The 11336-nt window shown below is 35.0% G+C and overlaps 1 pseudogene; it reads right to left on the bottom strand.

Moving 5' to 3' along the window:
• Positions 1 to 10048: 10048 nt before the first annotated feature.
• On the bottom strand, positions 10049 to 11030 carry Gm13808 (predicted gene 13808; annotated as a pseudogene).

Genomic DNA, 11336 nt, shown 5'->3' with positions numbered 1-11336 from the left:
TTTTTGAGACAGGGTTTCTCTGTATAGCCCTGGTTGTCCTGGAACTCACTTTGTAGACCAGGCTGGCCTTGAACTCAGAAATCCACCTGCCTCTGCCTCTTGAATGCTGGAATTAAAGGCATATGCCACCATGCCCAGCTCAAGGCACAGCTTTTTATGTTATTATTGAAATAGTTATGTATGTCAGCAAAAGTTTTATTTCTATTGCAAAATGAGAGTTTATAAAATAAAACATATCAGGAGCAGTTAAAATATGGTAATGAACTGGAAAAATTATCATATTAAAGAGTAGGCTTTTATTTAGCCTTGATGTCCTGAAAGCATTCTATGATTGTATGTTAAGTGAGAAGTTAATTTAAAATTAAAATGGAAATTTAACAATGAAGCTTGGATATTTGTGGTTATAATCACCAGCACTTATTTATAGATTTTCACATGAAGTTGGACTGCTTCATCTTAAACTTATAAAAGAAGAAACAAAAAAGAACTTGGTTTTAACTTGTGGTTAGTGAAGAAGTTTTATACTATTGCACCAAATTCTCTTATAAATAAGGGCTAAACATATGAATAGTAAGATACTTGAAATAAAATAAGATTGCTCATTAAAATAGACCCAATGTTGGAAACAGGTCACTTTAAGCAACATTAGAACAAGGTTATCTTGCAAATGAAAATTTAGTTTCCCCGAAGAGAGTCTCACTATGGAAATAAACTTTTCTTAAGGTTAGGATACATGCTAATCAACAGATGACCAATAGGAAATAAACTTTTATTGGGCAGTACCCCAGAGCTCCCAGGGACTAGACCACCAACCAAAGAGTACACGTGGAGAGACCCATGGCTCCATCCGCATATGTAGCAGAGACTGGCATTATGGACTCTCAATGGGAGGAGAGGCCCTTGGTCTTGAGAAGATCATATGCCCCAATACACGGGAATGCCAGGGCCTGGAAGCAGGAGTGGGTGGGTTGGTGATCAGGGGAGGGGGAAGGGGATAGGTGGGCTTTGGAGGGGAAAGGAGGAAAGGGCAAAACATTTAAATGTAAATAAAGAAAATGTCTAATAAAAAATGGAAAAAAAGAGAAAAAATGAACTCTTTTATATTTTTCCATTAATTTATTTATTCATTTTACATTAAGTCACAGCCTCCCCTCCTCCCAATTCCCCCACTTACATGGTCTTTCCCTATACTCCCTCCCTTTCTTCTCTGAGAGGGTGGAGTACCCACCTCTTCCATTAGAGCATAGTCTCTGCAGAGCTAGTCACATCATCTCCTATTGAGGCTAGACAAAACAGCCCAGTTAGGGAAATGAGATGGACAGACAGGTAATACTTTTAGGGACAGCCCCTGTTTCAGTCATTGGGGGACACACATGAAGACCGAGCTGCACAGCTACTACATTTGTGAAATGGACTAGGTCTAGACCTTGAATGCAACTTGGTTGATTGTTCAATTTCTGAGTTTCCAAGCATCCAGCTTAGTTGACACTGTTGGTTTTCCTGTGGAGTTCCTGTCCCCTCTGGGACTCTTGAACCTTCTTCCAATTCTTCTGTAAGACTCCCCAAAATCAGTTCATTATTTGACTATGGGCCTCTGCATCTATTTGAACCTGCTGTTGAGTAGAGCCTTTCAGAGGACAGTATGATAGGCTCCTGTCAGGAATTGGTACTTCCTTTTGGATAGGTTTCAAATTGGGACAGTTTTTCATTGGTTGTTCCTTCAGTCCCTTTGTCCTTGAATTTCTTGTAGACAGCAGAAAATCTGGGTCCAAAGTTTTAACACACCTCAGCAACAAAGATAGATACTGTCTCAAATTAAAGGGGCAAAACAAGGTTTACTACGCAAATGGGCAGAAGAAACAAGCTGGAGTAGTCATTTTAACATCTACAATCAAAATAATCAAAGATATGGAAAGGGACACTTCACATTTATCAAAAGAGAAGTCTACCAATTCTCAACTTCTATGCACCAAATGCAAGGGCACCTACATTAGTAAAAGAAACATTACTAAAGCTTAAGTCACACATTGAACCCCATACATTAATAATGATATACTTTAGGAGTCTCCTGAGTGTGTGAATGAGTGGGTATCTATTCCTTGTTATATTTTCCTTCTGTTTATTTCTTTATTTTATCTTACTATTATTTCATAGGAGCATGCTTGTTTTCTAATTTGTGACCTAATGGGTGTATTTTCAGATGAGAATTAAGGTGGGAAGGAATGTGGCAGAATAGAGGGAAGGCAACTCTAATCAGGATATATCATATGAGGAAAATAACTATTTTCAATAAAAAAGAGTGTGGCATCTATTATAGATATGGTATTCTCCAAATATTTCTTTTATGAACACATTACAGCTTGTGGTTTATAATTACAACATGTATACATGTTAATAAATGATAAATGCTAACAAAAATGAGTCCAGCATACACAATATATATTGTGAGTAAACTTTAGTAAATTATCTTAAACATATATTTACTGTGTGTATAATTTATACAAGTTAATTTTTTACATTAAAGTTCAGGAGAGAAATAATGAGCACAAAATACACTCTTTGTTCACATTAATTTTACATTGCAATGGAAGAGAGACAAAAGTAAAGTGCTAAAATTTAATAGCCAAAATTTTGTACAATGATTAATGTATTGGAAGAAACTTAACGTGTAGTCTCCTGGTTCCAGGCATTCTGAATTTTTATCCTTTGTTGCTTATCAAATTTCATATGAAAACATAACTTTTTTATCTTCTCAGAACTAAAGACTTATACATAACAGATAATGTAATAATTTTATATAGATGGTATGGTGAAGGTGCAAGACCAAAATGTACATTTCTTTTTCTGTGAGAAGATGAAACCTTCTTTCCTATATATTATTCAAATGTTAGAAAAGAAAACTATACTCCTGAATGAATTAGGTAATGGCACAAAACTTGCCAGATTGAAGACATGAGGAGGGATGAATATCTCCTGATTGCATTATCTTTATTAGTGTAGGCAATTCTTTCCTGACACACCAGATTGCTGAAAGATGCTCTATGAAAGATTGTTAGCAGTACTGCCCTTCCCATATGAAGGAGGTTGGATAACTCATTATGTTTACCCCCTTTGCATGTTAATTTACTATTACAACTGTCAAAATCACACTTTACTCGATTTATGTTTTATTACTCAAGAATAGTGCAAAGGGTGAGAACTAGGTCTTACAAGATCCAGCTGTCAGAATAATCATCCAGCTGTGATTGATTAATGGGAAAAAAGACCCTGATTGTGTAATGTGGAACCTGATTGCAGTAGTTTAATATGATGCTGTCCGCAAAACCTCCTCGGCTGACAATCTTTATGAAACAACCATCTGTTTTGAGGATTACAAATACTTTATCACAATATTTATGACATGTTTCCTCTGAAAGATGATATCTTATCCCTTTCAATAGATTAATGCCTTGAGGGTAACAACAAACCTAAGCAGAGAGGAAAAACTTAACTTTGAAATTTATCTCAGTCAAGAGCAAATGCGGTTCCTTTTTTTCCCTTTTTTGTCACGAGCTTGCTAAATTAATATAAGCTTGAGTAGGTTCCAATTTTATTCACAAATTTAAAGTCAGGATGAATTAAGAAGTAGCTTGTATTTAAATACTTATCTGGAGGTTCATTGGGTTCTCTGTGTTATCAATTGTGTGTGCCTATATAAAATATGTGAAATTAATGGTCAATTCAAAATGAGAATATGGAAATTACAGAATATGCTTCTTAAGTTTCATGGAATATATTAGTTGAATTGAATTTCTTGTTCTACAAAATGTTAAATGAGATATATTTATGTTATAACATACTTTAAGAGAAATAAACTAAACATTTACCTCAGTTTTGAATATATAACAACATATTTTTTTGGATAAAGGGAGTAAAGGAGATATATTTTTGTGGTGATAATAAATATAAGAACTATTTTATAGGGTCTGCCCAAAAATTTTATGTATAGATTAAAAGATTATTAATGCTGGAAATTAATATGACAGTAATAATTCCTAAATCAGATTTCCCCCTGCCCCCCTCGCCCAAATAATCAACAGATTCCTTTTAATATTTTAAAGCCTGGGTCTTAGATGGGCAGAGACTCAACTAGCTCATATAATTTAACTCAACCACCTAGCCCCATCTGGCCATATGGCTGGCTAGCTAAACCTTCCAGGCCACGATCACATGTGTCTTCTTCCATGATTCTTAAAAGGCTCTCCTCCTTTCTCTTCCTAGGGAGTAAAACCTTTCCCTGTTGCCCAGATAATTGGTCATCAGATTTTTATTAAAGCCAATCAGAGAATGCCATAGATAGACAAAAAAAGACAGAGGCAGTTTCACAAAGCATACCCCAACAACTTCCCCTTTTAGTCCAATAAAGGCTCTTTCTCTTACAAATTTAAAAAAAAAAATGGCAAGAACTATAGGTGGTAATCTTTGAAAGAAGAACTCTATTATCTGTCCTATCTTGATGAATTCAGAATTTTGTATTTAATTTGCATCACCAAGCTAATTATTTTGTCTGATCTTCATAAAGCATGTTTTGGAACATCTAACCTTCATTTATCATCTTAAGTATCTCCTAAGACTGTAAAACTTTATATTTTAGATCCTTCACAAATTTAAGCTTACATTAAGTCTATGATTTTCTAGTCTTCAACTCCACCAGAGACTTGAGAATGAAAGAGAAATATTATCTGAGAATGCAGGAAGTGCAGACAAACACTTTCAATATGAAAATGACACACAGTTGGCTGCTGATACAGCTACACAGTATGTTAAAACACTGGTGCATTGCCTTCAGACTTCTGGCACAGAATATTTATGAAGTAGGAATCATGAAGGACTGTCTTGTCAAAGGTTGATAGTTAACTGCCCTCTGTCAGTTTGTCCTTTCTGGACAACATTCTGTCTATATATGTAAATTTAGGGCATTTTCTTTTCCCAGTGGCTAGCTTGTTACAATTGAAGCTATCTCCTAATGGAGGTCTTTGATACTCATTATCTTCTTCTAAGTTGAGTGGGGGCTACCAGGAGTTGACCCGTCTCAATATCAAAAATAATGTCTTAAATTAATAAAAACATGTTTAAGTGCCAAAGTCTGTTATCTTTAATGTTTAGAAGAGCATACATATATCTATTCACAGTGTATCTGGAGAAAAGAGGCTGCTAGATTAGATCAATTTATAGTTATGATGACTTCAAACTACTGGAAAAAAGATATGTTTGGGTCAACAGGAAAGAAAAAAATAGATTCCACTCAGTATAATAAAAATTAGATTTCACAGAAGGAATCCTCCTGAATATGTTGGATAGAATTAGGAGAAAAAGAAATCAAAAGGACCGGATGGGTAATGTATAATGTTTACCAACTATTGAAATAACTCTTAAACTCACTGGGACATATAAATGTCTCCATCCAGACTTAAACTTACATGACCAGTAAATGTTGTTGGCAACAGAATTCTCCATTTTGGCCTCTCTCAAAGAGCTGAAAGGGTCTGAAGCTCTTTAGGAGGAATATCAGTATGAACTAACCAGTACCTCCAGAGCTCTTTGGAACTAAACCACCGATCAAAGAAAATACATGGTGGAACTTGTGGCTCTAGCTGTAAATGTAGCAGAGGATGGCCTAGTCAGTCATCAATGGAAGGAGAGGCCCTAGGTCCTGTGAAGGTTCTATGCCCCAGTATAGGGGAATGCCAGGACTGGGAACAAGAATGGGTGGGTTGGGGAGGAGGGGGTGGGAAAGGGGATAGAGGATAGTGGATTATCAGAGTGGAAACTAAGAAAGGAGATAGATAACATTTGAAATGTAAATAAAGAAAATATCTAATAGAATAGAGGATGTACAATATTATCATTAGTATTGCCCATACAACGATTTTCATATTGATAAATCAAACAAGATTTTTTTATCCTCCACTAAAGTGATATATAGTGTATATTTATTTATTATTATTTATTAATATAAGGATTCTCTGTGTAGCCTAGGAGGTCTTGCATTTGCTCTGTAGATTAGGTTATCCTTGAACTCCTATGGAACCTAACATATCTCTGTATTTTTCCTCCCAAGTACTGGGATCAAAGGAAGGAGTTTATTGAGTACCTATGTAGCCTTTAAATCATTTGTATTAATTTTCATCTTCTTTTCCTTTATTTTTCATGTTGATATATCTAGGCTTCAATTTTTTCTTTTGACTTAGTATTATTCTCTATATGTTCAACTTTATTTAAACTCTTTTCCATTTTATTGCCCAAGCACATCTCAAGCATTTTGTACTTGCTCAGATGTTTTGGCCTGGGTTCTTTATTTTCCAGTAGGCTAAGTTGCCATCAGTTTTACCATGGGAGCCCCACTTTCCAAGGAAAGTGGCTGTTCAGAGTGGTGTGACACCCTACTTTATGTTAGATCTCAAAAGCTGCCATTAGTTCTCCCATGACAGCACTATACTCCAAGGAGACAAGCTGGCTGTTCAGAGAAGCATGACATTTTCCTTCATGTTAGCTCTGAGTTTAGCTTTTCTTTTTGTGTTGGATAAAAGCAAAATAACTCTAATCCAAACCCAATTCTGGGTCCTTACATTGACAAGAACAATATTTCTTTTCTATGACAAAATGTTTTTTGGCAACAGAAAAGGCATTGTCTTTCAAATTGAAATTATAATCGTACCTTACATGGATAAATATAGCATTATTCAACTTTCTCCTTACATAAATTTAACATTGATTGTAATTTATCTTTTAAATTACTAAGGACATCTCTATTTATTATTAGGCAGAAACTTACATAGTATCTTTAAGGAAAAAATTTATCATCTTGAATTTTAGGCTGTCTTTGGCAAGCAGCTTTATCTTGTCAGTAAGATTCCAGCCCAGACCTCATCATGTAGCACATGCTGGTCTAGAGTTTAAGAGATCTGCCTGTCTCTGTCTCCTGGGTGCTGGAATTACAGGTGTGTGCCACCACTGCTGCTCTCAAATATTTCACCTCAATTCCAAATCATTGTAACTCTTTAATTTAGAAAGCAACAATTTGGAACTGTATTGACTTTCTTAATTTATTTAAAATCTTTAAGAATTTTGTGATTTAGTAATGCCAAAAATAAAATGATCCTTTCTATTTCCCACAATTAGGGAAAAGCAAGAGCATTCAAATAAAAATCAAGCAAAGATACAAGAAGATTCTAAGTTTTCGGGCAATTGTGTTACGCTGTATCAGCATGGATTTAGGTGATACTGCACTGCATTCGTGAGTCCAAAGCAGAAAGAGCTGACAAATGTCTCATTGTTAGAGAGATCCACTTGCCATCAGTGTCCCAATTTTACCAGGGAGAACCCCTTTCCTTCCTCTATTTTTACAGCTTTTACTTTAGCGTTCCCTTTCTCAGTTCTCTCCTTACCTTAGAGAGGGCACAGAAAACGGTGGTCATTACTGAACATATTGTAACATGTTGTTTTATTTGATTTTTATGCATGACACTGGTTAGTTCTGTTCTTATATAAAATGATTCTGGAAATAGAAATAGATTTTTTTTTTTTAAAATTAAATGTGGAATCATAGCTGATTACAAAGAACATGTGGTACAAAAGTTAGAATCCAGATAGTACTTCATAGATATTTACTGTTTGCTAGAAAAAAAGTGTTCATGGAGTATGTGGGTATATATCAATGTTATTGGCTTTCCTGAGCTGTTTAAATCCCTGGGTTTAATGATTAGCAGTTCCACTCACAAGTAATCAAGAAGCAAATATTTGACTTTAAGCAACATACAGTGTGAAGAAAAACCTTAAATAGAAATTTAGAGACAACATCAATTCAGTGGTGGATTTGGGGAAAAAAATGCTTTAATAATAACACCAAGATAATTTTACTGCAATTTGAAACCCTGTCCCTAAGTTGTTTTGATTTTATAGTAACTAAAAAAGATTAGCACACAGCTCAAAGTTAATGCTGAAATTTAAGAATAAAACGTAGATCATTCAAGCAATAAAATCAGTAGAGTGTTGTACTTCAAATGTCCAACAGTGTGACCCATATATTTTCCTAGAGCAAGAAAAATAAGTCATTGTTATCAAAATACTGCTACCAAATGATACAGAAGAAATGGATGAGGAAAGGTTAATTAGATTACAGAATTCTAGAAAAGCAATAATTTATACATTCTATTCTTTATATGTGCATTAATGAACAAACAATCAATGACAGTTTTAGATGCAATTCCTACCAAACTTTGTTTGATATTAATAAGTATTGTGCTGCTACTCTATGCTAATAGATGCCCAGTTTTAGACAAAAAGAGGGATACTCCATATATATATTTCTATTGTTTTTGAATAAGTGATCAATTAAACTGAAATGAGAATCTAGCTGAATTTTATCTTGCGTGATAAAGTCAATAGAGTGCAAGATAGCCCTGCTCCCTTTGATAATACAAAGGCACAATAACAAAGTCTAAACATTTTACATAGATGACATTATGCTGTTTACATAAAAATTGATAAAACTGAGGTCATCATAATAAAATAAGTCAGACCCCAAAAGTCACATAGTGCATGCCTAAATATATAGGCATATGTCAATAAATAGGGATATCGATATAGACATAGTTAAATGTCCACATGCATATACTTTAGCTGCATAGTATGTGGTATCAAATAAAAATATGCAGTTGTAATTTTTAGGTAACCTAAAATTGTCTAACCCATAATTATTTTACAAGATTCTCTAAGGTTAAGATTTTTGTTTTTATTTTCTTCATTCTAATTTCAGTTTTGAATATGGGCTCCCAATAACACATTTTCCCATTTATTTTGAATTCCAAAATCCTTGAGATTGTTTACTTAGTAGGCTCCAAATATTTATTGGGTATTTTATGCTGTTTCCTGTGGCTTTGTGTGGTGATTTCGGTGTCCCTTCATGTTATCTGAAATTTCTAACTTTCAGCAACAAGGACATACTAATGTGAAATAATTCCAAACAGTATGTTTCAAGGAAAAGAAAAAAAATGAAGATTTTATTTTCCCTAATATTCCACAGGTTTTTATTATAGTAATGGTTTTCCCGAGAATAAAATATTTTGTTCAAAAAATTTCTCCATGGTTATGATGAAAGTATAAACTATTAGCAAATGTTAGAAAGGTCCAAGGCATGGATGGACACACACACACACACATAGACACATAAATACACACACACACATATATAATATTATAATGTAATAATGTATATATATATATATATATATATATATATATATATATATATATATATATATACACCACTGCATGGAAGAAAACTTGCTATTGTCTTACAAAAAATCTTCTCAACTATTTTTTTTTTTGAGTGTTAGAATTAGAAATTTGGGATGAAGTTGGAGACACTGGATCCAGGAAATCTCACCAAAATGGTTGTGTAAACATGACCTGAGGAAGAAGACTAGTAAATATATTAACAGAGATGGAGGAAGCTGAGGAGACCTCAAGACTATCCAGTAAGTAAGGGTGACTATGCAATGCTAAGAGTGTGAAATATAGTCTGCTACACAGATGGATATTAAGTACCAAATGATCAGACCTGAAAACATATCAATAAAAGGGATATTATACAGAATGTCTAGGTTTTATTTTTATATATGAAAATAGGACATGAACTTGAATGAGAGCAAGACGATGAGGATTTGAAGATTGGTGAGATTTTAGAAGGAGGAAATGATGGTATTGCTTATTCTCAAAAAAATAGAAATGAAATCTTTAAAAACTTAGTCATACATCAGACAGCCACTATTCTCAAGTATTAACATAATTGGGAATATGAGACCAAATAAAAATTTCCATATTAGTCTTCCAAGAAATGCTTATTTATCTATTTAAGAGAAAAGCCTACCAAGCTATGAAAAATAATGAGGATTCTTGAATACATATTATTATGGGTAAAACATGAGTGTGGAAAAGTACATATTACAAAAATGTCAGGTGATATTTTTTTCCCATGCAAACCACCACACTTTTTTTCAGAGTGCTTCAGACTTTACTTATTCCATCCCAAGAACTGTAATGCTGTAAGGACTTGACCAGCTTGGCCAGGCATCTGCTCTGCTCCATACCTCTGTGAGTCCTGGCATAGAAGGTTCTCTAAAATGTCTACTGCAGGAGCTGTGTGGTCAGCACATGATAAGCGGGTTTGCCCACTGCCCACAGGGGAGGATGAACCCAGTGCTCAGGCGTACTCACCAGATCTCTTCTGCACCACTGTTGGACTGCATAGAAAATGCTCCTGAAACAGTTGGACCAACTCCTCTACGCAGACGTTGAACTTTAGGTACAGGGTCCTTTTCCTCCAGAAGTCTCTGTTTTTCTGGGGCGTCCTCCAGCATCAGGCCAACCTACTCAGCCTCTGCCACCTGGATGACAAAGTTCCTGTACTTGTGATAGATGACTGATCTCCTCTCAGAGTTATCAAGGTGTAGTGGGGTCCTGGTGAACAAACCTCAGCAGCATACCTTGGTTCACGTCCATGTCCAAATCGGAGAGCAGATTATCCTTAAGGGTCTTGAGAATATAGAAGTCAAATCCAATAAGATTTATCAATGAAATCCAGGGTCCTCATGGTCACAGGCACAGTGAACTTCTTGTCTAGGATTTCACTGTAAAGGGCCCGAGTGAAGAGCTGAGGTTTCCATACCTTCTCCGCACTCTTGGAGAGCTTGTTCATTGTTGGCGTATCTGTAGCCCCAAATCGAGCCGACTTCACCCCACAGTCCGTGCTGGGACTCTGTAGGGTAGTATCGGTAAGTCTTCAATGTGCTTATGCTGCCCGTTTTGGGGGTTAATATTGAACTCGGCCCCATGATATTTGTACAGTATTTGGTGGACATCCATTCTTCCATTCCAGTGAGTGCAAGAAGTGGATGGGAAAGTGCACACAGATGCCTTGTCACAGCTACAGCTTCTGCCACAGGTTCACAGGATACCTGTGCAGTGACATCACACAACCCTCTACTTCTTAGTATGTGATAGTTTTGAAAATTCAAATAAAGACAACAAAGATTAAAGGTCACTAGAGAATGGAGGGCTTGGTGTTGATAAGTTTGAATAGGGGTTTTTGTAGAGTGCTGGAGTCATGTTTAATAGTATATAAATGAGTTTTATACATTCTCAAAACTAATAGGAAAATAAAAAAAGATGAGGTCATATGTAAATTATGGGGTTTACTTAATAATTTTCAGTATTAGCTTTAAAATAAATGAGGAAATTTTTAATATAAATAATAAGATTACTCTTAATTATCATAAGATAATGAAAAATATAAT

This window comes from Mus musculus, chromosome 2 (genome assembly GCF_000001635.26).
Source record: "Mus musculus strain C57BL/6J chromosome 2, GRCm38.p6 C57BL/6J".
Lineage (NCBI taxonomy): Eukaryota > Metazoa > Chordata > Mammalia > Rodentia > Muridae > Mus > Mus musculus.
The sequence above is the reverse complement of the archived record's forward strand: the minus strand, read 5'-3'. Positions and strand labels throughout refer to the sequence as shown.